This window comes from Aulonocara sp. 'chitande type north' Nkhata Bay, linkage group LG17 (assembly GCF_057382095.1).
Source record: "Aulonocara sp. 'chitande type north' Nkhata Bay isolate Kocher_YH1m ecotype deep benthic linkage group LG17, A_spYH_male_GT1.1, whole genome shotgun sequence".
NCBI classification, from domain to species: Eukaryota; Metazoa; Chordata; class Actinopteri; order Cichliformes; family Cichlidae; genus Aulonocara; species Aulonocara sp. 'chitande type north' Nkhata Bay.
Window position 1 is genome coordinate 8,920,798 of NC_141360.1, and position 26,980 is coordinate 8,947,777.

Consider the following 26,980-nt stretch of genomic DNA (forward strand, 5'->3'; position numbering starts at 1 on the left):
AGAAGAAGAAAACTCGGAAGGTTAACCAAGGTCACTTTGGGAGGAATATGTCTCCTCTCCTCTCCTCTCCTCTCCTCTCCTCAGCTCTGTAGGTTACCATAGCACCCGGGAGAGAAAAAGTCAACCCACACAGAGTCTCCTACCACTCATTCTCTTCCGCTATCTCTCTCTTTCTCTCTTTCGCTCTCATCCTAGTGCACCATTGTGTCTTTCAGTTTGCTCCTTCACTCTACCACATGTTTCTCTCTCACAGTCCTACCTGCCTCCCGCTGTTCTGATCTCAAGACCATCATTTTGTTGGATTTGTAGTTGTTTTTTTAAATACTATTTGCTCTACTCTAACGGTAAATTCGGCATTACCTGGGTATTTGCGTGCAGGTTTGTATGCTGTAGATGCTCAGTTATGAATATGCAGATATGTTCTGCCCAACGTGACAACTCAGCTTCACTGTCCACCCACACACACAGGATGCCCATGGACACATACACATTCGCAGAGCTCCACGGGGGGAAGAGTGGGCTCTCACTGAGGCTCTCCAGACTCCAGAATTGTTGGCAGTAGCAGGGACAGCACAGGCCACTAACTTGTGTCTTCTCTCGTATTTTTTTTCGTTCTGTCACTAGTCAAGTGTTGCTGTGCTGCTTCTGTACGATGCTAACATTTGCTGGAAATTTGTGTGAATCATAGTCTGAGTTGGTGTTTGCGTGCATTTGATGCTGTTGACAGAGTGAGTCATCTGGGACTTTTCACAGTTATTGCTCAGATAAATTGAACAATTTGGGATTGCCAGCTTGGACGACTATATATGCTTGTAAAGGTGTGCAAGAAAAACTCCCAAACATAACAGAAGTGTTCAAGATATTTCAGAGTTGAAGAAAAAGAGGGAAAAAAGGAGGGACCAGTTTGCTCTGGGAGCCCCTTAACTGGAAAATGCCATCTGTTGTCTGCTCTATCCAGTATTAACTGTATTAAATAATCCATGTGGCCGGATGATCATCAGGATTGTCCCAAGTGCTAATGAATATGGGAATTGTGGAATTTGGCCAGTTACGTAGGTATACTGCAGAGATCCTACAAAGAAAGATTTATGCGTGCATTTCAACCTATAGACTGTATTTAGATGATGAATGTTGTCATTGTAGTGTCACTTATTGGCTTGTTGAAGCCTCCCCTTTAAGTTTATGATTGTCACCCTGCTGGTTGTATGGACCCATATTTATGTCAGGTGCTAACTTATCTGTTAATGTCAGCAAGCTTTGGTTAGCAGGTTGTAAAATCATGTAGACATGCTAACTTCCTCTCTGGGCATTTTATCATGCAAATCTAGCTGATGTTCAGACTCGAGTGGCTGTTCAAGAGACTGCAGTTTTTAGCCTTGCTGCCACTTTGTTACCTTTACCTTTAAAAACCACCGCCAACAAAAGCAGTTACCTACCTAATTTATGCACGCTCATTTTATTTCATCTCATTGTGAGCGGCCATGTTGTGTTTTTCCATTGTTCAGATAATTAACTGTTGTTCAGGAGAAGTGCTCATGTTGTAGTGAGCACTTCTCCTCCACTCACCTCTTTTTCACTCTCCTCTACTGCACGTCATAAACTTTATTGCTTCTCCCTTGCATGGTTTGCGCTTTATTCACATTGTTGTTCATGATCTGTCTCTGCCTCTCTTTTATATTTTCTCTTCTAATTTCCTCTCTCATCCCACTGCTAGTCCCAGCAGATAACTGCCCCCCTCTGACCCTGGTACTGCCAGAGGTTTAATGGGGGTTCTTCCTAGTCTTCTTAGTCATTTCTTAGTCATCTTAGGATCACCGGATCACTCATTTCTGTCTCTTTCGCTAGTACCATAGTGGTGTTCTGTGCTATATAAATATAACAGAACAGAGTGTGTTTAGGTTCCGGTGGCACATCTTGGACTGATGCATGTATAGAAACCGTACATGCTATCACGCTATTACCAAAGTCGTTTAGATCTTTTTGGTGTTTTGGGGAGGGGTGTCATCCTCTGCCAGAAGGATCACCTCAAGTGTTAAAAGTTTCGTGCATGCAGGCATGCACTCATGATAGAGTTGACACATGGCAAAAAACATCCCACCTGCAGTTGAGCGGACCACCTGCATGTCTGTGTGGAAAGTAACAAATCGATTGATGCTGGAAACAGGTTGGAGAAGTTCATTGTTGCAAATTTGTATGTTCACAAGCCACAAGCAACTGACTGCAGAGGTGCATATAATGTTTGATTATTTTAAAGGAGGAGGATTTTGTGTGCGTGTGCATTGCCTGTTACCATGGGGTTTACACTGATCTGTCCTCCTCTCAGAATCCACACTTCCTGTTTTGTGAGCAAGCAGGGGGGAGGGGGGAGTACTGACAGCTGTGTGTGTGCACTTTTGGATGGCTCTTCTCTTTGAGGACCAGTCGGAGTTTTAGAGCTTGGGAGCGGAGACAGCTTGACTCACCCTCACTTTTGGGAATTTCAATAAAGGTTTGTTGGAGTTTTAGGGTTCAGCTTAGAATCAGGTGTAGGTTAGAGTCGCAATCAGGAAATTGATTGATTGACTATTCAAGTTCATAACGGGGCTCGTAAGGGGCTCAGGAATGCATTGTGCCAGTCAAGGTCCTCACAGTGATAGAAATATACAAATATATGTGTGTGTTTGTGTGCTCCGTCGTATGCAGCAGGTGGAGCTCTGGTTCCAGTGCTGGATGTCACACGTAAGCCTGCATCTCTTTGAGTGAACACACTAAGAGAATTTACCCTCAATGAAGTAAAATCCGTTTTTTGGGTAAAGAGGACACGTGTGTTGGTTAAAACAACACAACTGACCTAACATGTTACAAAACAATTGTGCTTGTGTGTAGGAGGGAGGCACTGAGGAACTTACCTGTTTCTCAATTACACAGACTTCAGCAAAACAAACTGTTTTCTCAACATTTTATGAGAAAAGACTCACCTGGAGGTTTAAACCTGAAATTTGCAAGAGAGTCCTGAAACGACAAAATATTAATGTGACATGCTTTTTCATTAGTTGGAGAAACTGGAGCTCCTGGAGAAAGCCTTGCAAGCACAGAGAGAACATGCAACCTCCACACATGGAGCTGCAATGTTACCTCTTGCTGTGAGGAAAAAGTGCTAGCCACTGAACCCCTGCTCTTGTTCTGTGGCCATGTCAGTGTCAAACGGGTCTTCGTGTTATCCACACTGACCGCATGATGTCGAGATCAGGGTTCTGTGTCCTGTTGCTATGTTTCTGAACAGAATTTGGAAACCATCCTTTCTTTTAGTTCAGGCCAGAGTTTAGGAAATGCAAGCATTTGCATATATTGCCACACATTTCTTGCTGCGAAGTTATACTGTTTAATTAACTCTATTTAATTACTGAGATCTAAAGCAATTATGGCAATATGTAAAACTAACAAGCGAAAATTACTCAAGTTAATCATGTTAATATGCGACAATAGGTAGACAGATCGGAGATAGATCAAACTTCCTCTCCACTCTCTCTCCATTATAATCATCTTTTCTGTGCTCTCCTCATTAGTTTCCATGGTAACGGAGTGTTGCTGAGCTGGTCGTCAGGCTGCCCACTCAGCCCGCACGGCTTTCAAATACACACACACATGACACACACACTTATGTAGTACACAAACTCATTCACCTACAGATACTTATACACACACACACACACACACATATGTATATATATATATATATATATATATATATATATATATATATATATATATATATATATATATATATATATATATATGTCAGTGACACAGTTACATATAGAAGAACAAACACTGTGTTACATTCATACTAAGAACACAAATAGTAGATCTTCAGTAATCAAATGCTTGCAGGTATGCAGGTCCCCAACATGCACTCAGACACATACATATTCCAATTAATATGATCTTCAAAAGAAAAGGAATCCAAGAACGCTCACATATACAAAACTTGTGCTGGTGTACTGTGTATCAGTTAGCTAGCCCACTCAGAGCGCTGCAGAGACAAAGACAGAAACAGAAATACCAAAGTAGGTTAGAGCAAAGCATTCTGGGATAGCAGGATACCCCCTGGGCTTCTGCAAGAGGCTCTCTTTCTTTCTCCTTCTTACTGCTTCTAGCTCTGACTGACTCTCTGTTCTTTCCTTTCCTTTTTCTCCCACATGTTTTACTTCTTGCTCTATTTCTTCTCTTTTGCGGTCTTACTTCTCATTCACCTCATTTCTTTGTGTTTCTGCTGTTTGACTTGCTTTTGTCTGTCTTCATGAAGTTGTGTGTGTATGCACGAGTGTGAGATGAACATATCTTAATGACAGAAGTAAAAACAGATGTACTGAGTTGAATAAATATATTTTATCAGGTATTTTTATTACATTTTTGATTGGCTATTATTTCTATGACTGTATTATAGTGAGATTAGTGTTCCACTTTCGACCACTACTCGGAGTCGAGACAAACATATCGCTCTGTGTGATGGAAGGTACAAAGCCGATGCACACATAAGTGTTGAAACTCTAATATTTCATGATTGGGAACTTCCTAAAAACAAAGTTTGCTACTTTCTAATTTTGAGTTATTTTTTTTAAAATAGAAGGATCTACACAAGATGGCAGGGTACACAAGACTGGGCCTCATTTCTTAGAAGTATGATTGTGAAAATCTAATTTGCAAACCTTGTTAAGCTGACAAGGTCGTTCCAAAAAATCTAATTGCTGAAGATGTTTGTAGAAGTAGTCATAATTTACTAGTTTTGGAAGCAGTGAGGGTGTTAACAGGTCAAAAAACGAGCAACTAAAACTGTTAAAACTGTTTAGGCTCTTTTTTATATATGGACACCAACGTTTTTGGTAATTAGTGTGTAATGGACAATGCAAGACAATTAATCTTAGAACTGCAGCACAATACAGTTATTCTGACCAAATGCTTGAATACAAGTCATGAAGAAAAGAACAAGGTTGGCACATAAATCAAAGTTGATTGTTAAAAGCTGATTTCCACATATAAACTTCTATTATAAAGGGCTAATTTTCTGACCCTTTCTTTGGATACTCGGGAACAAGGAGAGCCGAACTGTCATCTGATCACTACGTGGTGGTGAGTTGGATCGGATGGCTGAAAGGCCTGGCACACCCAAAACTACAGTGAGTTTGAGCGGTAGTTAGTGTGTCTGGCAGAGTCCTGGAGATCTTCAACAGCAGTTTCCACACCAGATGGTAAAAAATGACGGTAAAGTGAGCTGTCAAGCTAACAAGGAATCTTTTCTTATTTAGCTTGTGGGACTCTGAAGGCAGCTGACATGTACCAGCAAGCCAAGGAAAGTGCTGATTTGGCAAATGTTGAACAAAAAACCTGGGTATAGTAGGAGTTTGGTGAGGCTGTAAAACAAGGCTTTGGATCAGCCTCAAAGAGATTTTGGCAAACACTCAAGAAGACTGAGGAAGGGGAGTGCTGTTGGTGTTGCGGTTGCTGAGCGCAACTTTGATTTGGCAGGCTGGGTTGTTTGTTCCCCTTTTTAAAAATACGAATTAAAGGGTATGCTGCAGTTTCACACTTGGCACTGCTGGCTAGGTCTGTACAAGAATACTGAAGATGAGGGTCCTCCATGGACAGTCTCAAGACAACGCAGTATTACGCAAAACATGTAACACACAGTACGTCCACTGTGTCTATTTCACACTTTGCCTCCCCAAAGCATGATATGGACACGCATGCAGAAGTTGCAGTAACAGCAGAGATATTTTATTTCAAGCGACATGAAAATAACCACAAGAAAGCGTTTTAAGAGACATTATTATTAACACGTTTATATGTAAATACATATTAGCCACCTAGCTTAACCCTTGTATGGTGTTCGGGTCTGTGAGACCCGTGTTCAGTTTTTTTCAAAAGAAAAATTAAACAATTAATTATTTTTTCACGTGTAAATGTGTTGTGTCTTTCCACTCACTCCACTTGATTATAACTGATTTATTTATAACATTTTATATAAAAGAAAAACGAGAAGCACATTAATTCATAAATGTGATCTAACAAAGGTAAAGGGAAAAAATTAACCATGTTTGCTGTTCATATGGCTTGTAATTGGGATGAAGTAAACATCTGTTGAGTAATTTAACATAAAATTGTTTGATAGTGTTAATTTGGAAAGCCAAAACAGGTCCACCAGACCCATGAACACTGGCTGAGTAACAAAAATACGAACACCACACAAGGGTTAATTGCTGCTCGCATAGAAGGACCCTGGAATGTACTTCAGGCTTTCCTTGGTCACTACAAATTTCTTTGCTTTAAATATGTTATCTCCCCCAACTGGTACTGCAACCTCTGCATGCGTGTCCGTTTTGACGCTTTGGAGAGGCAAATGTGAAATGAACACGGTGGACGGGCGTGTGTATTACATGCTTTGCCCATGATATCGTTATGGTAATACTCTCGGTGTACCAAACAATATAAGTTCCTGCCACCAGCCACAGGCAGCCATAGGTGTGTAATGTAGCAACGGATGCCTCTTATTTGAGGCATTTCAGATATTTCCTGGTAGCTCAAGGATCGAAGCAGGTTTTAGTCATAAATGCTGACTGCTGTTTGTTGCTGTGTTCACTGAGGTGTATTATGACCTGATGGCTTTTCATAATTTAGTGCGTGTTTTGCTTGTTTCTGTGCATCTTAATAAAGATTCACTCTGAGTCTTATCTTTAAAATCTGTCTCTATTTCCTTCCTAAAATGACCTTGATCTGTTGTATTTGCGATGATGATGATGATCTCTGTTTTTAGATGGGTGTTTTTAAAGTAATTTCTGTGACTAATGAAATGAGTTTGGGCACGCTTTTGGTTCTTAGAAACTTAGACAGGAAAGATGTTTTGCCTAATTAAAGTCGAGTGATGATTCTGTTATTCAACTTTATTTGCCTTCACCACCATTAGCATGTGTCGGCATATATCAACATTTAGCAGGAACTTATTAAAGGGACATAAATCCCACCTGTCACTTCCTGGTAGCACAGCATTCAGAAACAAAAGAAAACATAGTTAACTTTGCACCTTAAATAATCCTGTTGTAAACATTGAATCATCCGTACATTTACAAATTGCACTTCGCCTCTTGGTTCAGTCACTTAATTTCAGTCATTTGGCCCTTTTCTTTCTTTGTTTTAATTAACATATTGCTTGAAAAAAATGAGAGAAGAAAACAAAGTGATGGCCTGAGAGAGAGGAAAGATGGAAAAGGGAGAAAGGAGGAGCAGCAATTTTAATACATAAAAATATTAATTTCACAGTACTCGATACAGTTATAGATCCAGAGGGCAGATTCTTAATCATTAAACTATCTATACGTGATAAAAAGCTATGTATTGCAAGTGTATATGGTCCAAATGTTGATGATCCCTCATTCTTTCACGGTTTTTTCAGTGCACTCTCTGAACACTTAGATGGCACACTTGTTCTTGGAGGTGACCTCAACCTTGGACTAAATGAAGACATGGATAGGCTCAATACAGCGGGAACTCAGCGTAATTGGCAGTCCACAAATATAATCAAACAGTATATGAGTGACTTTGGTCTTTGCGATGCATGGCGCTCCCTTCACCCCACCAGTAAGGAATATACTTTTTTCTCACATGTCCATCACTCCTACTCTCGTCTGGATTATTTTTTGGTCAGCAGCTCACTGCTGAACGACATTTCAGACACTGAGATTCACCCTATAGCTGTCAGCGATCATGGTCCTGTATCTTTAACACTAATGCACAAGAATAATACTACGCCAAGAAAAAACTGGAGATTTAATATATCACTACTTAAAGATGAAGACTTTATTAAATATTTTAAAAAAGAGTGGACTTCATATTTGGACTATAATGACACTCCCGAAACATCAGCTTCTGTTCTATGGGAAGCAGGGAAAGCTGTGATGAGGTAAAATAATTTCTTTCTCATCACATAAAAAGAAAAAAGAAAACAAAAATATTCAGGAATTAGAAAAAAACATCAAATCACTAGAAGAAGCCTACGCGTCCCACCAAGATCAGGAAACATTGAACAAAATACGCAAAACAAAACTAGAATTAAATGAGATAATTGATAAAAAAACAAAATTCTTAGTACAAAGACTACGCCTACAAAATTATGAACATGGTAATAAATCCGGTCAATTTCTAGCAAACCAGCTAAAAATAAATAAAGAAAAAACAACTATATGTGCTGTTCAAGATTTATCTGGGAACACAATATATGAACCGATACAAATAAACAACATTTTCAGGGATTTCTATAAAACGTTGTATTCACCACAAATAAACCCATCTAAAAAAGAAATTGATCAGTTTTTGGACAACATAACTCTTCCAAAATTATTGGACACTCAAGCAATGGCACTGGATTCACCACTGACACCAGGTGAACTCCAGGAAGCCCTGATAAGTATGCACAATAATAAGGCTCCAGGTCCAGATGGCTTTCCTGCAGAATTCTACAAAGAATTCTGGTCGATTCTAGCACCAGTTTTCTACAGAACGTTGTTGGAAATTAAAGAAAAGGGCAGACTTCCATCAAATATGAATTCTGCAAACATTAATCTCCTGCTAAAACCAGGCAAAGACCCTGTATATCCCTCAAGCTATCGTCCAATATCCCTTATAAACGTAGACCTTAAAATAATCTGCAAAGCTCTCTCAAAGAGACTGGAGAAAATAACCCCCCTCTTAATTCATCCTGACCAAACTGGTTTCATAAAAGGTAGGCACTCATCAACAAATACACGTAGATTACTTAATTTGATAGACTACTCATACAGTAAAAACCTAGAAACTACAATATTCTCTTTAGACGCAGAAAAAGCATTTGACAGAGTTAACTGGAAATTTCTATTTGCAACTTTACACAAATTTGGTTTTGGATCCTCTTTCATAAACTGGTTAAAAATATTATATAATTCCCCAACAGCTTGTGTTAGAACAAATGACCAGACATCCTCCAGCTTCTGTCTCTTGAGGGGCACCAGGCAGGGATGCCCACTCTCCCCTTCACTATTTGCAATTTTTATTGAACCACTAGCAGCAGCAATTAGACAGAATTCAGTAATTAAGGGCATAAAATGCAAGAACGTGGAACATAAAATCAGCCTTTATGCGGATGATGTGTTATTCTTTCTCCAAAATTCACAAACCAATATCTCTGGGGTGATTGAATTGATAAACTCTTTTGCAAGAATATCAGATTACTCAATTAACTGGTCAAAATCTACAGTCCTACCGATTAATTGCTCCTTCCATAATTCCTCTTCTACACCACTGCAATCGGGAAATATAAAATATTTAGGTATTAATGTTTCTCCCAAGCTTGCAGATCTAACTAAATTAAACCATATCCCACTTTTAAAGAAGGTAGAAGATGATCTGGCTAGATGGAAATGTCTACCCATATCACTCATGGGAAGGGTTGCCGCTATAAAAATGATGGTCTTACCAAAAATAAATTATTTATTCTCAATGATCCCAACTAAACCGCCACAAGATTGGTTCAGATCTCTAGATTCATGTATGTCCAAATTCCTTTGGAAAAATAAACCCCCACGTATAAGCTTAAAAACACTACAAAAGACCAAGGATAAAGGAGGACTAGAACTGCCTAACTTTCAGCACTACTTCTTAGCCAACAGGCTTCAGTTTATCTCAGGATGGCTAAAACACACCCTCTTAGATGAACCTTGGCTAGATGTAGAACAAGCACTCTGCAATAATCTAGAGATCTCAGACCTACCATTTATCAGCTCAAACATCCAACGACATGAATGCTTTAAAAGCATCAACATCAGCTCTTCTCTGACAGCATGGTGGGAGTTTCTAAAATTGACGGCGTCTTCATTAATCCCATGCAAACGTACACCTATCTGGAACAACCCTGACATATTACAAAACAATAATATGATAAACTTTTCAGATTGGAGTGATAAAGGAATCAAATATTTAGAACATATACTAGAAGGAACAGAATTTATTTCATTTGACGGACTAGTTACACAATATGGGATCAACAAGAAAAGATTTTTAGAATATCAACAAATTAAATCCATAGTAAAAAAGAAATTTAAACCGGGTCAAGTTGAACTACAAACACCACCAAGTGTGGTTCAATTTCTTACTCTTAAACCCCCCAAATTACTATCCAAAATATACAGAATGCTTTCTAAAACAGATGAATCAATATCACTTCCTATTGCAAAATGGGAAGCGGATTTATCAGTTAACTTAGACCAAAACTTCTGGTCTCAGATTTGCTTAAAAACCTTTCATCTAATTAGAAATCCCAGTCTTCAATTAATTCAATACAAAATATTACATAGAGTGCACTATACAGGTCATCGGATGTTCAAGATGGGCTTTTCGTCTACCAACAACTGCTCACACTGCCAAACCAATTCACCGGACAATTATATCCACGCTCTTTGGTTCTGTCCACCAGTTCAGAAGTTTTGGCGCGAGATATGTGAAGACTTATCAAAGTGTCTGAAATGTAACATTCCAACTTCCCCCTTAGTGTGTTTGTTGGGCAGCTTAGATAATGTCACTTCAGAAAAGAATATCGCCCATATGGTTTTCACTGCCCTATGCATAGCCAAGAAAACAGTCCTCATGAACTGGAAAAATAAAAATAATCTTAATTCTAACCAATATAGAAATTATCTATTAGATTACATTAGTCTTGATACAGCCTCTGCCACCACATCAGATCAATTGCTCTGGGCTCCTTTGATCAGCTCCATCACCTAGTGGGGGTGGGGGGTCATAGTTTGGTCCCGCCTTCACTGTTGTGATTGGTGTGGGGGTAGGGACAGGCTTAGGGCGTCGGGGGGTTCCCCGGAGGCATCTTCCTTGGGGGGCTCAACCCGGGGTAGCGGTCATGTCCGGTTAGGGGCTCTGTTGGCTCTCAGGTGACTGTTTCCTCGCGGCTGCGTGCAGCGGGGCTAGGGGAGGGTCTGTGCTGACGGACGTGGGTTACTGACCTGGTAGCCTGGCTGCCCCTGGGTGGGTCCGGGATGGGCGTGAGGTTCTGGGGGCGCTCCGTCTCTGGGCTGGGACCCGGACCGGGCCTCGGGGGCTTGGGTCCTGGTTGGTGTGTTGCCGGGGTTGTGGGCGGGTGGGTGCATGGGGGCCCAGCCCTGGAGCAGGGTGCTGCCGGTGCGTCGAGCCACCTGGGGGGCTCTTCAACTGGTGGGGGAGATTGTCACATCTTGCAGGAGCTTTCCTCTCCTCAGGAGCTCCCTCTGCAGGAGGGGGAGATACAGGAGAGGTGGAGGAAGATTTCAGCCTGGGTGTTTATTGTCTTATGTAGTCTGGAAGATGAGTGGATGGTGGGGTGGGTGCAGTTTTCTCTGTGGTGGGGTTGGGTGGACTGTCCCGGGCTCTGTGGGGCCGGGCGGCGCTGCTGCACTGGGCCCGGTCTGGATGGGCCTGGGCCCCCTTTCCCTGGCGGGTCGCGGAGTATGGGGGTGCCTACTGGGGTCAGCGGGGGAGCTGGCCCCAGGGAGGGGTCACTTGCCCCTCCCTTCCTTCCCTCCCCATCTCCAGCTGCCTCCCTCTTCCCGCTCCACCACAACCACCCACACATGCAGGGCCTTGGAGTAGGGGTATGTCACCAGGGTGCAGAGGAGGCTACCCCCCCCCCCCCCCCTCTGTCCCCTTCTGGCTGCCTCTGCCTCAATTTTATCCCACAACTTAGACATTCACATTACTCACACTCTCATTACACATACATATAGGATCTTGGGGGTGGGCACGATGCACGGAGTCCAAAGTACCATCAGGGTGTACACCCCACCCCTGGCATCGTTGCCCACCTCTCAATTTTAAATACACGTAGACATTGAGGGCTAGCAGGAGGGACCATGCGCTTACCTGCTGCTCTCTGGCAGGTAGCTCCAAGCCCTCCTGGGTTTTAAATGCACCTTAGAACACACATGCATCAACATTACAATGAGTGGGTGGAGGGAGGTTTGGAGTCTTCTCTCACCCCCATTCTCTGCGACCTGCTGGAGCAGGGGGGCTAGGACTAGGAGGAGGAGTTGGCCGTCCGACTGCGGTCTGGAGTGTGGAGCCTTCCTGCTGCTGCGGAGTCGGGGCGGTCTGCCTCCCCCCACCGCAGGGAAAAGGGAAACACCACCTGGGTCTGGGTGCAGTTCCCCCCTCCAGGGGCGGGGGCACCTAGACCCGGTTTGTAGAGTACGCTTGGGGAGTGTGATCGTGTGTACAGCGTCTCTTTATGTCTGTCTCCACGTTGGTTGAGTGTGGAGTAAGTGCATATGAGAGCATGAGGGTGGGAATGGATGTTTGTATCTGTGTGTGCCTGTATGTCTGTGTCTATATGTCAGGTTGGGTGTCAGGCGCCACCTCTCTGGGGACATCTCAGGCCCTCCAAGGTTTGGAGGCCTATCTCCCCCTACCACCACTTCCCCTGCCAGTGGCGGACCCCCTCAGACATCGGTGCGTTGGTGGTTCTTTGTGTCCGGGGATGGGCGTCCAGGTACACACCGGCTCACTCCTTGGCGGCCGCTTATCGGGGCCTGGAGCCTGGGGCTCGCTCGGGCCACTTCGGAGGTGGGGTGCCCCCGGCCTCTCGGCCTGGGGCTCGGTCACTCAGGCGCAGCTGGCTGCCGGCGGAGCTCATGGGCGCGTCACTGCAACTCCCCCTGGCTTCTGCTCCGCGGCTGCTGAGTGAGCCCTCATCTGGGACTCTCCTCAGCTCTTTCCGGGACAGTGGCGCGGCTGCCCCTCTGTTGGTCTTCCTTGGTCTCTTGTGTTCTGGGGGCCTCTGGATGTCTGGAGTTTTGATCTCCTCCATACCTGCTTCATGCCCTGGAGGACGGGGCTGTGGCCCCCCCACACCCTCTAGCAGATTATTACATGAAGGAACCTTTTAAAAAACAAAAAACAAGCGCGTCCATGCTCACAGGTGTACACACGGGTGATCACACCCACAAACTACACCCTTTTTGGCTCCTACCTCAAAGCACACTGTGTTCTGTTGATCTTATGTGCTGCACAATAATGTTTAACATTTAGTATTTACTGTCATATTCCCATATATCATTGTGATGTTGTTTATTCTATTACTCTTGTTCTCTTCTGCTTGCTTTCTTTTTTCTTTCTCAGCAGGTGATCCAGGTGATTGATATATGCATTTTTTTTTCTCTGCCCGTTCTGTTGGTTTTTGTCTTTTGCCCTTCTCCCCCGTCCCTCTTCTCAGCTGTTTCTCTTTCCCTCTTTCTTTCTCCCCTTCTTTCCCCCAGTCAAGTCTGTCCCGTATTCAGTAAGTGAAAATAAAATAAACAATAAAAGGTGAATCAAATGGACCATTACGGCAAGGCTGGGATGGTCAGTTTGGTAAAGTAAATCCGTTGGGCATCTTTCTTTGCCTTTAGACAACAATTCTGATGGCAAAAGAGCCAAACGGGACAGGCCAAAAAAAAACCAAAAAAAACAGAAACTTAGACAGGAAAGATGTTTTGCCTAATTAAAGTCGAGTGATGATTCTGTTATTCAACTTTATTTGCCTTCACCACCATTAGCATGTGTCGGCATATATCAACATTTAGCAGGAACTTATTAAAGGGACATAAATCCCACCTGTCACTTCCTGGTAGCACAGCATTCAGAAACAAAAGAAAACATAGTTAACTTTGCACCTTAAATAATCCTGTTGTAAACATTGAATCATCCGTACATTTACAAATTGCACTTCGCCTCTTGGTTCAGTCACTTAATTTCAGTCATTTGGCCCTTTTCTTTCTTTGTTTTAATTAACATATTGCTTGAAAAAAATGAGAGAAGAAAACAAAGTGATGGCCTGAGAGAGAGGAAAGATGGAAAAGGGAGAAAGGAGGAAAAAAGGGGGGGCTGGCAAATCTGTTATGGAAATCCAGAGAGTAGTTGAAGTCTTGCTGGCTTGGTCCCCAGTGTTTGACTGTGCCCACTATAACACTTTGAATTGCAATGAAAGTCTTCAGGGACTTTTTTCTCTGGCTAAAGGAGGCTTAATTGGTACCAGCTTTTATTGTTGTAGGCCATTGATAAACAATACTCCCACCCCCCGGCTATAAAGCAACTCGTCACATTGTTTACTGTATATTTGCAGATGAACCAGGATACTTACACATGTGTATGTGTGTGTGTGTGTGTGTGTGTGTGTGTGTGTGTGTGTGTGTGTGTGTGTGTGTGTGTGTGTGTGCATTAGATGGTCAGTAATGCCAGAAGCTGACAATAAAAGATACCAGGTTCAACTTCAGAGATGAAAGGTACAACTGAGGGTGATGTGAAAAAAGAGCAAAGAAAAGAAGTAAAAGGGTGAAGATGAAGAGGAAAGGTAGTTAAGGAGACGGGAGGTGCCGCAAAGAAGTCAAACAAAAAAAAATATGGGATGAGAGCAGAACAAAAGGAGAGATGAAAGAAGACTAGAAGAAAGAAGAAAGTGGGGGAGGTGGGAACTGAGGAAAGGAAATGGCAGGTGAGAGAAGGAAAGGCGGAAAGGCACATGCAGAGGAGAGAAGTTTCAGGAAATAAAGACATGAAAGGAAAAGACAAAGTGATGAGGGAGAGAAAAGTGAACAGGAGAAGAAGAAATAGGACATGAAAGGAAATGAAAATACAAATACGTAAAGAAGAAAAAGAGCAACATGAAAAAATTGGAAGGAAAGATATGAGAGTGGAGGAATCACAGGGAATATGGGAACATTGTGAGTTTCACCGCCTCGGGCAAAACTCTCCATGCATCCCTCCTCACGTGCCTCTTTGCCTACCCTCTTCCTCCTCCTTTTGTCTTCCTCATGTCTCCGCCTTTCTTCACTCCACCTCTTCCCCCAGCTCCCACATGCATGCAGATGATGGCATGTAAGGATTGTTGCCCCTCTGTGTCTCCTCGTCTCATTTTATCAGCACACTAAAGCCACACAGGCCTCACATTTATGTGTGTCAGGGTCTTTATGTAGATCGTGTTGTCATTCGTGCGCGTGGATCCCTTTCTCTGTGTGAGCGTCCCAGAAAAGACCGACCTCGGGGAGTTATGCTCCACTTTCCCTCCTTTATTAATTCACCCTTCGCTCTCACTCTTGTTTGCCAGGCTGGACGGCGTGGAGGGAGAGAGAGAGAGAAGGAGGGCGTAAGAGAAAAAGGCAGGACAAACAGAACAAGTTCAAAGCAGAGCCAAGACAGACAGTAAACACTCGCTTATTCGGTTCCCTGGCACTTGTATTTTTAGTAGAGATAAAAACATTAATGCAAGTTGTACTTTGCTTCTGAAAATATGACGCTGAACATTTTCGTTCTTTTAAAAGCAACCCATTTTCACCATCAACAATCGTTACACAAATCCTTAGAAAACTGCAGGTCTTTGTCCAACAGGAGGCAGTGGATTTGTTTTCTTTTTTTTCATTCCACAGATAAGAACAGGGTGAAGCAGCCAACAGACTGTGGGTGGGCAGGGGAGTCAGCACTGGAAAGAAAAAGACTGTATGAGCTTTTCAGTACTGATGGTGAAAACCACTGAATATATAGTTTCCTTCCATTTTTTTTGTCTGTGCACCCATTTGTTCAGTGTAAAATCTCCACTCCAGAGGTTGATGACAGTTTTGCAAATGCTGCCATAGACTGCTGAATTAAAGTTCTCATCCAAAGAAAAAGCTTGGCCCACTGGAGCCAGTTGTACATTCTTTGTTTTGTTTGATAGCCAGGCAAAGCTTGTGGTTTGTTCGGGAAATCAGTTACTAACGAGCCACAACCTGTCTCTTTGTGTTAGCCCTGCAGTTGGCTGGCACCCTGTCCAGAGTGTACCTCACCTCTCAGCCCAATGTCATTCTCCACATGACCCTGAATGGGATAAGTCATTTAGGAGATGAGATTTGTTGACATCACAAAACATTATTTATATCAAAGCCTCCTTAATGTAAAGTCGGCATTGTAAGACACAGTTGGAAAGCAATCATATAATCCTTGCATTAAGAATGGGCTGAATGGATATCACTGTGGAATAAAAACCAATTAAAAAAAAGTTTTTAAAAAAATCAAGACAAGACAAGGGCTAGCCCATGCTTGTTGCAACATGGAAGTGGCATAAAAGAATGCCAGAAAACACAAAAATTGATCGATTGCATTGATATCCAACCTGAAATCCCAGCATTAAAAACTGCCATGACCCTTAAAATGCTTATTCTTGACACTAGTGGTACATTCAAAAGGAGACTGCTGCTCAAAGAAAGACGAATGATCTGAGAATTTCACATTTCTACTCCTTTTTCGCAATGGTTACATTAATGCCTACTACCACCAGCAGAAATAAAAAATGATATTTGTTAATAATTGAAAGGTTTGATTTTTTTAAAGATTCCATCAAGATGTTGCATGTGAAGGACTTGCAAACTTTATGCAACTTCTATTATGCATTAATAAACACGGTAATATAAATGAACCAAAACAACACTATACTGATCACACACTGATCAGTCACACAATGAAGAATGCCGATAATGTGTGACTGATAAAATCAATCATAAAATATTGAGTAGACTGCCATAATAGCTCCAAAACAGCTCTGACCATGGACATTTGATATCTGAGGTTATCATTTGGCCTCCCTGAGATGAGAATCCTGGAGATACACCATTAGATTAGGATTTGAAAGTTGGAGACTTGTACCTCGAGCCATTACTGAGCAGTTTTTTTGCTGTCGAAGGGCACATTGTCCTACAGGGTCAACCAAATGCTGTTGGGGAATGTAGATGTCAGTGTGTGCTTTGTTTACATTATTGTAGGTGATACATTACTTTTAGATAAATGCCAAAAGAAGGCTTGAGTTGAGGCTGATCTGTATACTTGAAATTCAATCAAGTCTCAATGTTATCAAGTCTTTAAGTGATAACATATGAACCATGCTTCTGGGTCCAAACTACTCTGAGTTTATTAAGGCTGTTGTGCTTTTAAGATGTTGTAATGCTTTGTATCTTGTTCTGTTTAATCTGAACAAGCCCCTAAAAAATGCAGTGATCACTGTCGGCCTCTCTGTTTTTTTATTACCACTATTCATTTTAAAGCTCAGTTTTTAAAACATTACGATGTAAATACATGCAGCAGTATATTAATGACTAACCTCATATTCGGATGGATTATCTCAGTTGTTCTCCTGACTGAAGTTTGGTCCGTTTACAGCATCCTGCCATGCGATTGCATTTGTCCCTAACCATCGGGAACTCTCACGTTAACTTTTATCAAGCGGAAAAAAGCAAGTGTTCACCTTCCAGTGTGTGTGTTTATATTATGCTAACAAAGGTGTGTCACTAGGGCCGACCGTGGCTCAGGGGGTTGGGAAGCGCATCTGTAACCGGAAGGTCGCCGGTTTGATCCGCGGCGAGCCCTCTCTGTCCTGGTCGTTGTGTCCTTGGGCAAGACACTTTACCCTGCCGCCTACTGGTGTTGGCCAGAGGGGCCAATGGCGCGATATGGCAGCCTCGCTTCAGTTGTCAGTATGGGGCAGACTGACTGCAGCTGTGGCTACAACCGTAGCTTGCCTCCACCAGTGTGTGAATGCGAGAGTGAATGAATAGTGGCATTGTAAAGCGCTTTGGGTGCCTTGAAAAGCGCTATATAAATCATTACTAGCACATCACGTAGCACATCATTATATACCAGCTAGTTCAACTTCAGTAATCCTCACTGCTGTTTAGTTTTCTGTTTTCATTTATGTTGGAAGTCCCTCAGTCCCTCATGGTATATTATGTTTAGGTGGAAACTAGCGAGCTAACTTCCTGCTCATTTTCTAACTAACGCCATTAAATTTCATAAATTCTGTTTTCATGGATGCCTGGATTTTAAATATATTGGACCCGGAAACGGCGAATGACATCAGACTTAAAGACCAGATAGTTGGAAATCTTTAAAGATGTTTTTTTTGGTATATATAGCCTCTTAAACTAATATTTGGCATATCTCAGCATAGTATGCAGTGCATACAAAAACAAATCTGAGGAAGCTGATGGAGGTCAAAAGAAGATGTGGCGGGACTCAAAAACTACAGCAATCTACAGCAGAAAAAAAAGCAAAGATAAAATGGAACGAAAAGGAATCTAACATCCAAAGAAGACCTTTGAATGTCCTTCAAGAATCCTGGACTGTTTCTAAAAACTGCTACAATAAAGCTTGCCTAAGAGAGTTCAAGCTTTGTTGAATAATAAAGATAATCATACCTAATATTGACTTGTTGACTAGTTTTATAGCTGGTATTTCCATATATGTTTGCACATTTCAGTAAATCACTGCACATATTTCCCATTTCCTAGCAAAATGAGGGTGGCTCAAGACTTCGTGCGCATTCATGTAATATTTGATGTGATTTGTGTTTTTCAGTAAGCAGCAAGGAGATATCTGTGTGATTCATGTCAAAAGTTGATTGATTGATTTATTTTTTTATGGATTTATAAGTTTGTACATGGCTATTCATGCTTTATTATTGCCAATGACCAATTTCCTGGGGAAACCTTTAGTTTTGTTGCTTTAAGCATCTGAACCCATCTTAATCTACTGACAGGGGAACTTGTTGAATGACTACTTTGGTACCTGAACTTGGCTAAATTGAAATGTTGATATTGTATGTCTGTTATACCTATCACACAAGATTCCCAAAAAGTTCCAGAGAAGGAGAAAATAATCTGTAGAATAAAGTGAAAAGTTTCACCAGTAATTTAAAAATATTTAGTTGATAATTGAAGCTCTCAAACATCAGCATGCTTTAGACAGTACAGCCACAGTAGTCACAATACAGAAAGGGGAGTACGCCAAATGCAATATAACCCTGCAGAACTGTTTGTATTTGGAGATTTTATTTAAGATGATTGAAAAAGAGAGGACAGTTCTACAGTGAGACTGCATTGTCTCTAGATGGGACGCTACATTTCTGTCAATATACAGTACAGCTGTGTTTGTGTGTGCTGGTATCTGAGCTAACCTACTCTGTCTCTAATTATAATCATACGTTTGACACAGCCTTTGTCTCCAGAACAGACCTCACAATCACTCATTCTTTATTCCCATGGTAACAAGCATCCCCATTATTGGATGTCATTTGCATTACTTGGACAGACAAATTGACCCACAGACAGACTGCCTCTGTTGCTGCTCTCTCATTGGTTAAATGTACTTCACTACCAATGGAAATTTTAATTTTACTTTGCTTAGCAATAATAACAGTTCACTTGTGATAATGAAGTGAGTTTGTACCATATTGAGGGGGCAGTGGCTGGGGCCATGTACCGTAAAATCTTGGTAGAGCACCTCTTTCCCTCAGCCTAAACATGAGTCGGGGATAGATCGTCCACCATGACAGTGACCCAAGACATACCATCAAGCCACCAAATGAGTGGCTAGAGAAGAAGCACATTAAGGTCATGGAGTGGCCTAGCTAGTCTTCAGACATCAGTACTATAGAAAGTCTGCAGAGGAAGCTAAATGGTAAATGGCCTGTATTTATATAGCGCTTTTACCCTAAGGACCCCAAAGCGCTTTACATATCCAGTCATCCACCCATTCACACACTGGTGATGGCAAGCTACATTGTAGCCACAGCCACCCTGGGGCGCACTGACAGAGGCGAGGCTGCCGGACACTGGCGCCACCGGGCCCTCTGACCACCACCAGTAGGCAATGGGTGAGGTGTCTTACCCAAGGACACAACGACCGAGACTGTCCGAGCCGGGGCTCGAACCGGCAACCTTCCGATTACAAGGCGAACTCCCAACTCTTGAGCCACGATCACCCCAAGCTAAAGCTTAAAGTTGCCAAGCAGCAGCCAAGAAACCCAAAGGATTTGGGCCAAAAATGGCTCCTGAGACGTGTGCAAACCTAGTGACCACCAACAACAAACAGCTTTACCATGTGCTTACCAACAAGGGTTTATCCACCAAGTTCTAAGTCATGTTTTGCTTGGGGATAAAATACTTATTTCACTCAATGACACGCCAACCAGTTATGACTTTTGTTGATTTTTGCTCTCTCTCCATAAAATTAAGAGACTGTTCATTTCTTTGTGAGTTAGCCAACCTACAAATTCAGCAAACGATCAAATAATTATTTCCCCCACTGTAATCTTCATTAGTTTTGCATTATGGATTTAATGTATCTTTCATGTGACACGTTTTTAAAATATAGCAAGAAAGAGTGTTCAAAATATGTTTGTTTGTGTGGAGCAGTAGAGTCCATGAACTCATGAACGATTTAAATATATAAATTTCGGTAACAGCAGCACAGAAAATCAGAGGCATGTTGTACAATTTGGCTCAAAGTTGAATTTAACTGACATTTGCGATTGCAAACAGAAGGCTCATGAAAGAAATCAAAAGCTACAGGAGCAGAAAAAAAACATCAGTATTTATAACCCTTCATTTCAGTCTTTACTTAAGACTGCTGTTGTCTTCCATCAGTGCCACAACACTCACTTTGTTATACCAGAGATCTGACAAAACACCATCCCAGCATTGTCACATTGAGATTTTATGCGCAGCCTAAATGATTGTGTTAATGTAGATAAAAGATCCACTATGTTTTTTAAGTGACAACTGAAATAGCATTTTGAGTTAGAGCAAACACAAAGTGTACCATAGATCCGTGTCATTCAGGGGGTTTTAAATAATATATGAATTAAAATTCAGTATATTATTTTATTGAATATTGAATATAATACATTATTTGTGTTTTTTATTGTTTTTTATTGTAATTGTGGCATTTTTCATACACATATAGAAGAAAATCTTTTCTCTATGTAATACAAAGGTTGCAATGTGGTAAAGAAACAGTTTTACTTTATCATTGTTGGGTTTTTCTTCATTTTTTGTTTTTAATCCACTTTCAGGACTTGAGTATGACAAATGAGATAATACTACATAGGCAAATATTAGCAGCTTGTTATACAAACAAATTGTTATTTAAAACATAAGAACACAGTATATAAATGATGTGTCATGTAAAGATAGTGCATATACTTTTAAATACTGATAAAATAAGCTAACAACAGTTATTATTTTTGTCATTTTTGCTAATTAAATCCAAGATAATGGCTTCAGCTGCTTCTGTCTGCCTAGGTCTGACATTTTTTAAATACTTTTTCAAAAACTTCTAAGAATGTAGGCGATAAATCTGCAATTTTTTATCATTAATTTAAAACATTGTGTTGTGGTACACATGTCCATCCCTGCTTGATTCATTCTCTCTACAGCGCACACTGGTGCAGGCTTGATAATTTGGTACTATGAGGCGTCCTGGTTTAAATGTGGCCACCTTCATCTGGCCACTGTCATCTTTGACTTTGAGGGTCCAACTGTGGACTCTTGGACTGAAATCTGTTGGAAACTCTTGGTCATATCCAATGACCATATTCTCACATAAAAGCTTTGTCATTTTTTAAAAGATCCAAGTGGTCCTAACATTATTTCTAGGGAGCGATATAAAAATAGCAGCTGAAGGTGATCCTGAAATGAATGAGATGATGACATTGAAGGGGAAATTAGCAAAAGTTAAACTTTAAAGAAAATAACATTTGTATTTGTTGATTCCCCAAACTTTTTGAATTAATTAGAGCATGACTGTCATGTTTCAGCCAGGATCCTCTTATTTGTGTGCCCATAGAGCATGAGCATTGCTGTGGTCTGTGGAGAGCATGTTTATTATAGACTTAAATTCAATAAGCAAGCTGATTTCCTGTTGGTCCTCTGATCGTTTGTGTTTGTGTGGGTCAGAATAAGGGGTCATCTACGCTTTATGGGCCAATATGAGCTGTAGTGGAACATATGACCATGACATTAAAATTGTTGTGTTGCCCAACACTGCCCCCGGAGGTTGCATTTGGCAGGTGTAGAGGTATGAACAATTAGCTACTTCACTTCAAAAACCATTTTCTTTTTTTCTGTTCACATAGGAAAACTGTATGAAGACGACACAAGAAGAATCAGCTCTGACAGACGGACAGACGAGGAGCTTAACAAAAACTGAGAAACAGCTCAACAGAACGACAAACACAAACATGTTCAGCAGAGTGTGGTACCCGAAAAGCCTTGTGGAGGCCCAGTGGGTGGAGTTATAAGGAAGCAGAGATGAAGCTGACCAACCACAGGCCATCACCCGGGGATATAAGCTCCACCCACCACTAATATCCAGGGAGACTGATAGACAGACCAACACCTCTTGCAGCGGCACCTGAAACATCATTGGCCCATAGAACAGGTAGGAATTGCATTTGTCAGTGCAGCAGCTTTTCATCTTTGTCCTTGATTGGGTCGGACTGGTCGGAGAGGAGGAGCACACAGGTTGCTTGGGCAACTCTAAAAGAGAAGCAGCCGGTGGATGGCATTTGTTTTGTCACATGAGCCATTGTATTGTCATCAGAACTTTTAAACAAAGACCATGATGTACAGCAACTTCCAGCCAAGTCAAGTTGGAGGCATATCATTATTAAGGTCTATAATCAAGAATGCCTTTATGAATACACATTCAGAGGGTTTACAGGAAAGTGCAAACCACTGGTTACACTCAAGAACATGTAGGCCAGACTACACTTTGCCAGAAAACATCTAAAGCAAGGCTGCCCAGCTTTTCAAAAATTTCTAGACTAATGAAAGAAAGATAAAGTTTGTACCAGAAAGATGGGAAGATAAAAGTACAGAAAAAGGAAGAAACATGATCTGAAGCATACCACATCATCTGTCAAATTTCATGGAGGCAATGTTATGACACAGGCATGTATGCCTGCCAGTGGAAACAGGCCACTAGATTTTAATTGATGATGGTGATAGAAGTAGTAGGATGAACATTAAAGTGCACAGGGCTGTACCCTTTGCTCATATTCAGCCATATGCTTCAAAACTTAATACACTTGCACTTCATAGTCCAACACAAGTTTCTCGGATGAAAAGAAATGAGATAAAACACCTTCCGGTTACTGAAGATAAAACTAAATGCAGAAAGACCTACAAAGAAGCAGCAACTGAAGGTAGCTGCAGTGAAGGCCTAGCAGAGTATCTAAAGGGAGTAGAGTTGGATGTCTCGAGACCGGTCTCAAGACCACTTTTACGTGGTCTTGGTCTTGTCTTGGTCTCGGATCCCTCGGTCTTGTTTAGGTCTTGCTGTCTCAGATCGATATAGTCGTCGGGAGATTTGGAGTCAACAGTATCCATGACACACAACGTAACGTTCGATAATGTGTCATGCGCAAAAGCATCAGCTCTAAGAGCTGTGCTTAGAGAGTGCTTTGTAGTGAATCAGAAGAGTCAACTCCTCACTTCATTTCCTTTCGCTGCTCAGCTCTCACACAGTGGTTCATCTATGCTCCAATCCCTCCATATTGTGGCCAATCACATGCGAGGATATAGGATAATATCATTATGTGAAAAACAGAGAGGGTGAGGCTGCAGTTTAAAGACTTTTTTGTCTTGGTCTTGGTCTTGGTCTTGACTCGGTCTGTCTTGGTCTCGTCTTGGTCTCGGTCTTGTCTTGGTCTCGGTCTTGTCTTGGTCTCGATACCCTCTGGTCTTGGTATTGTCTTAGTCTTGGTTTAGGCGGTCTTGACTACAAGTCTAAAAGGGAGGAAACAGCATTTGGTGATGTCCATGGCTTCTAGACTTCTTGTTACAAAAATAATTCCTTTTTTTAAAATGATGTCCAATAACTTCCTCTAAATTTAAAAATGGGGCACTTGGGTAAAAATAGTTGTAATCCCTGAGCAGTTAAAGCAAAACTGCAAAAACTGTATTAATTTAAGGAACAATGAAACACAATAAAACTAATGAGTGTACTTAAAGTTGTAAAGTATACTTTTTTTGCTGTTGTTGTTAACAAACAACACAATAGGTGACATATATGTTTTGCACGTAACCCTTATTGGGTTTACACTAAAACGTAAAGAATTTATAATTCTCCAAATGTAGACCTTCATTTCAATGACACGACAGCTGCCATTTTAATAATATCAAACAAAATATCTGGATTATGTTACACATCTGATGAACAGACCTTTCAGTCATCAGTTCTCTGAACGAGTGATTCATTCACACTTCTTCTCCTCGAGTCCTTCTGATATTCATTGGATTGGAGCAAATTGCTTAGATAGCTAAATAAGCCTCAGTTAAACAATCGGAATTGGTGCAGCTTAATGGATTCCTGGCTTCCAACAACATATTAAAAACAGAGTAAACCATTAAAATGTGACCTTTGTGTCATGATACCACCCTTGGTTCTGTGTGTGTGTGTGTGTATTTCTCAGTGGGTGTTTGTGTGGGTGTACAAGGGCCAACCTAAAGTTGAAGTTTCATTGTGTTTTTCTCCCTGTGACTTTCCTTTCTCTTCTTCTTCTTCTCGTCTCTGTCACTCCCTCGCTCTGTATTTTCTGTCCATCTGGTGTTGCCATGGGAACCCTGCCTACTAATCCCTGTTCACTGAATCAAGAAATGGAGGGTGTAGTTTTACTGGGGTGGTCCTATCAGAATCACTAGATGGCATCTCAGACCCATCTATCAATCCTGATCTAGGTGCTCATTGCGGTTTTGGAGATGTCAGCCACATGTTTAATCTGCACACAAAGAGAAATGTAAAAAGGTCAGTTTGGAGTTTCTGGAACTTTTACAATTTGTTGATGGACAAAAGCCAAATACAAGAATGTGTGCTTAAGTCAGATTAATGTTTCACCAGCTATATCAGGCTTACCAAAGTTTCAGCAGATTAATGCATTGACTGAGTGGCATCAGGCTTCGCATCTCACTCTTCAAATGACACAGATTGATTTTACTTCTCAAAATGGCAACATAGCCCTTTACAAAATAAATAAATAGATAAATTGACTGCAATGGGGGAGTGGACAGGGCAGTGAGTGTCAGGCAAGTGTTAAAAATGCTAAATGTAAAAGAAAAATTAACACAAAACCAAAGGGGGGCAGTTATTTGTGCACGGTTTTCCACAATATTTCAATCAGGTTGAGGTCCGGGCTTTAACTGGACCGTTGTATCACCTAAATTCTTTTGTTTTTTCAGCCATTCTGTTTTAGATATGCTGCTGTGCTTGGGATCATTGTCCTGTTTCATGATCCAAGTTTGGCCAAGCTTTAGCTGGCCTCATATTTGACTCGAGAGTACTTTGGTGTAAAGATGAGTTCATGTTCAACTCAGTGAGTGCAAGGTGCCCGGAACTTGTGGCTGCAAAATTAGCCTAAATCATCACCACCGTGACAATTGGTATTAAGTGTTTGTGCTGATATGCAGTGTTTGCTTTTCATCGCCAAACTTTGTTTCTGTCTTTCCGAAATGCCTTGTTCCAGAAGTATTTGTGGTTTGCTCTGATGCAACTTTGCAAAAGAAGAGGCTTTCTCCTGGCAATGCTTCCAAACAAGCCATACCTGTTCAGTGCTTTTATAATGGTACCATAATGACTGTTAACTTTTAACATGCTGACTGAGCCCTGTAAAGTCCCTGTAAAGATGCAGTTTTGGGGGGGGGGGGTTCAGGTTCTCTGAGCATTTCATGGTTAGGTGTGAATTTCTGGGAATATCAGTAACCAACAATTGCATTAATTGCTTATGTCTTTCCTCCTTGGAAATGGGTTAAACACACACTCAATGCTCCAGACAAGCAAACTGCCATAACTTATTTTTAATAAGGTGCTCACACTTGCTGCTGATCAATAATCAAGTCCTTTTGATTATCATCACCTTCCCATGGAAGAAGAGTAAGGCAGTAAGGCTGTACTTACTTTTCATACACACTAGTGCAATATCTTGGGTTTGCTTTTATTCAATACATAATGGCATAGTGTAATATGGCAGGATTGGTAGTTCAGCCAAGGTTTCATTTACCTAATTTTAAGACCCGCTAAGGACCAGATTAGATTATGTCCTGTTATATAAAGCCTTAAAATTTAAAGAATGCACACTTTCCTTTAACAGTGACTATATGTGTTGTATTTAGAGCTACATGGCAGTCATTACAAATGCCATCTAAGCTCTGAGATATGAATGTGCATACATGTTAAATCCACATATGACTTGATGGCAATGCCCATGAAGGCAGTCTCTTGACTGTCTGAAGCCATTTTTTCATGCAAACTCGAATATATTTCTTGGTTTGAACTAGGGCTGGGCCATATTATACCGTTCACGGTAATACCGGTATAATGTTAGGCAACGATAGGAAAATGAAATATCGCGATAGAATGGGAGTAAAACGCGCATGCGCAGTGCCTTTGTTTTCATACGCACATGGCCGATTGTTGAGTGAAACAGATGAACCAGAATTGGTTTGTAAAAATGGTGCAACTTCAGTGATGTGGAACTGGTTTGGTGTTTGTCCGTCAGATACACAACAAAGCACATTTTTTTGCAGAACATGCAAGCGGCCGTTGTTATTGTCATATTTGTCGGACTAAGACGCTCTTAAATCTGGGAGTAATCTGGGTCCTAAACTCCGTATACTTCAGGTCAAACAACACTGCAGCATCACTTAGAGTTAAAAACTGTCCAAATTCTTTCATCTTTAATAAAACGATCAGCATTGCTGCTTTACCAGGTGTATAGTTACACCCTAACCCCTAACCTGGTAAGTTTAACTTCCAGGCATCCATGAAAACAAAAGTTATTACATTTAACGGAGTTAGAAGTTAGCAGGAAGCTAGCGGAAGTTAGCTCGCTAGTTTCGCTAGTTACCTAAGCATGATATAGCATGTTCTGACGGAGAGATTTCTGAAAAAAATCAAACGTACAGCTCTGCTATCACTTCCAACATAAATGAAGACAGGAAACTAAACAGCAGTGACGTTTGTAGGGTTACTGAAGTTGGGCTAGCTGGTATATAATGATGTGCTACGTGATCGCTAGCGACACAGCTATGTTAGCATAACATAAACAGTGAAGCTGGAGGACGAACACTAACACTTTTCCACTTATAAAAGTTAACGT

At 41.4% G+C, this 26,980-nt stretch overlaps 1 protein-coding gene across 1 annotated transcript in view; it reads left to right on the forward strand.

Moving 5' to 3' along the window:
- Positions 1-26,980, forward strand: part of lrrc7 (leucine rich repeat containing 7) — a 154,864-nt gene that overhangs the window by 12,051 nt on the left and 115,833 nt on the right. Inside the window, exon 2 of the mRNA XM_086268044.1 lies at positions 21,962-22,266. The gene's annotated coding sequence lies outside the window, so the exon portion shown is untranslated. The remainder of the gene's footprint in view (positions 1-21,961; positions 22,267-26,980) is intronic.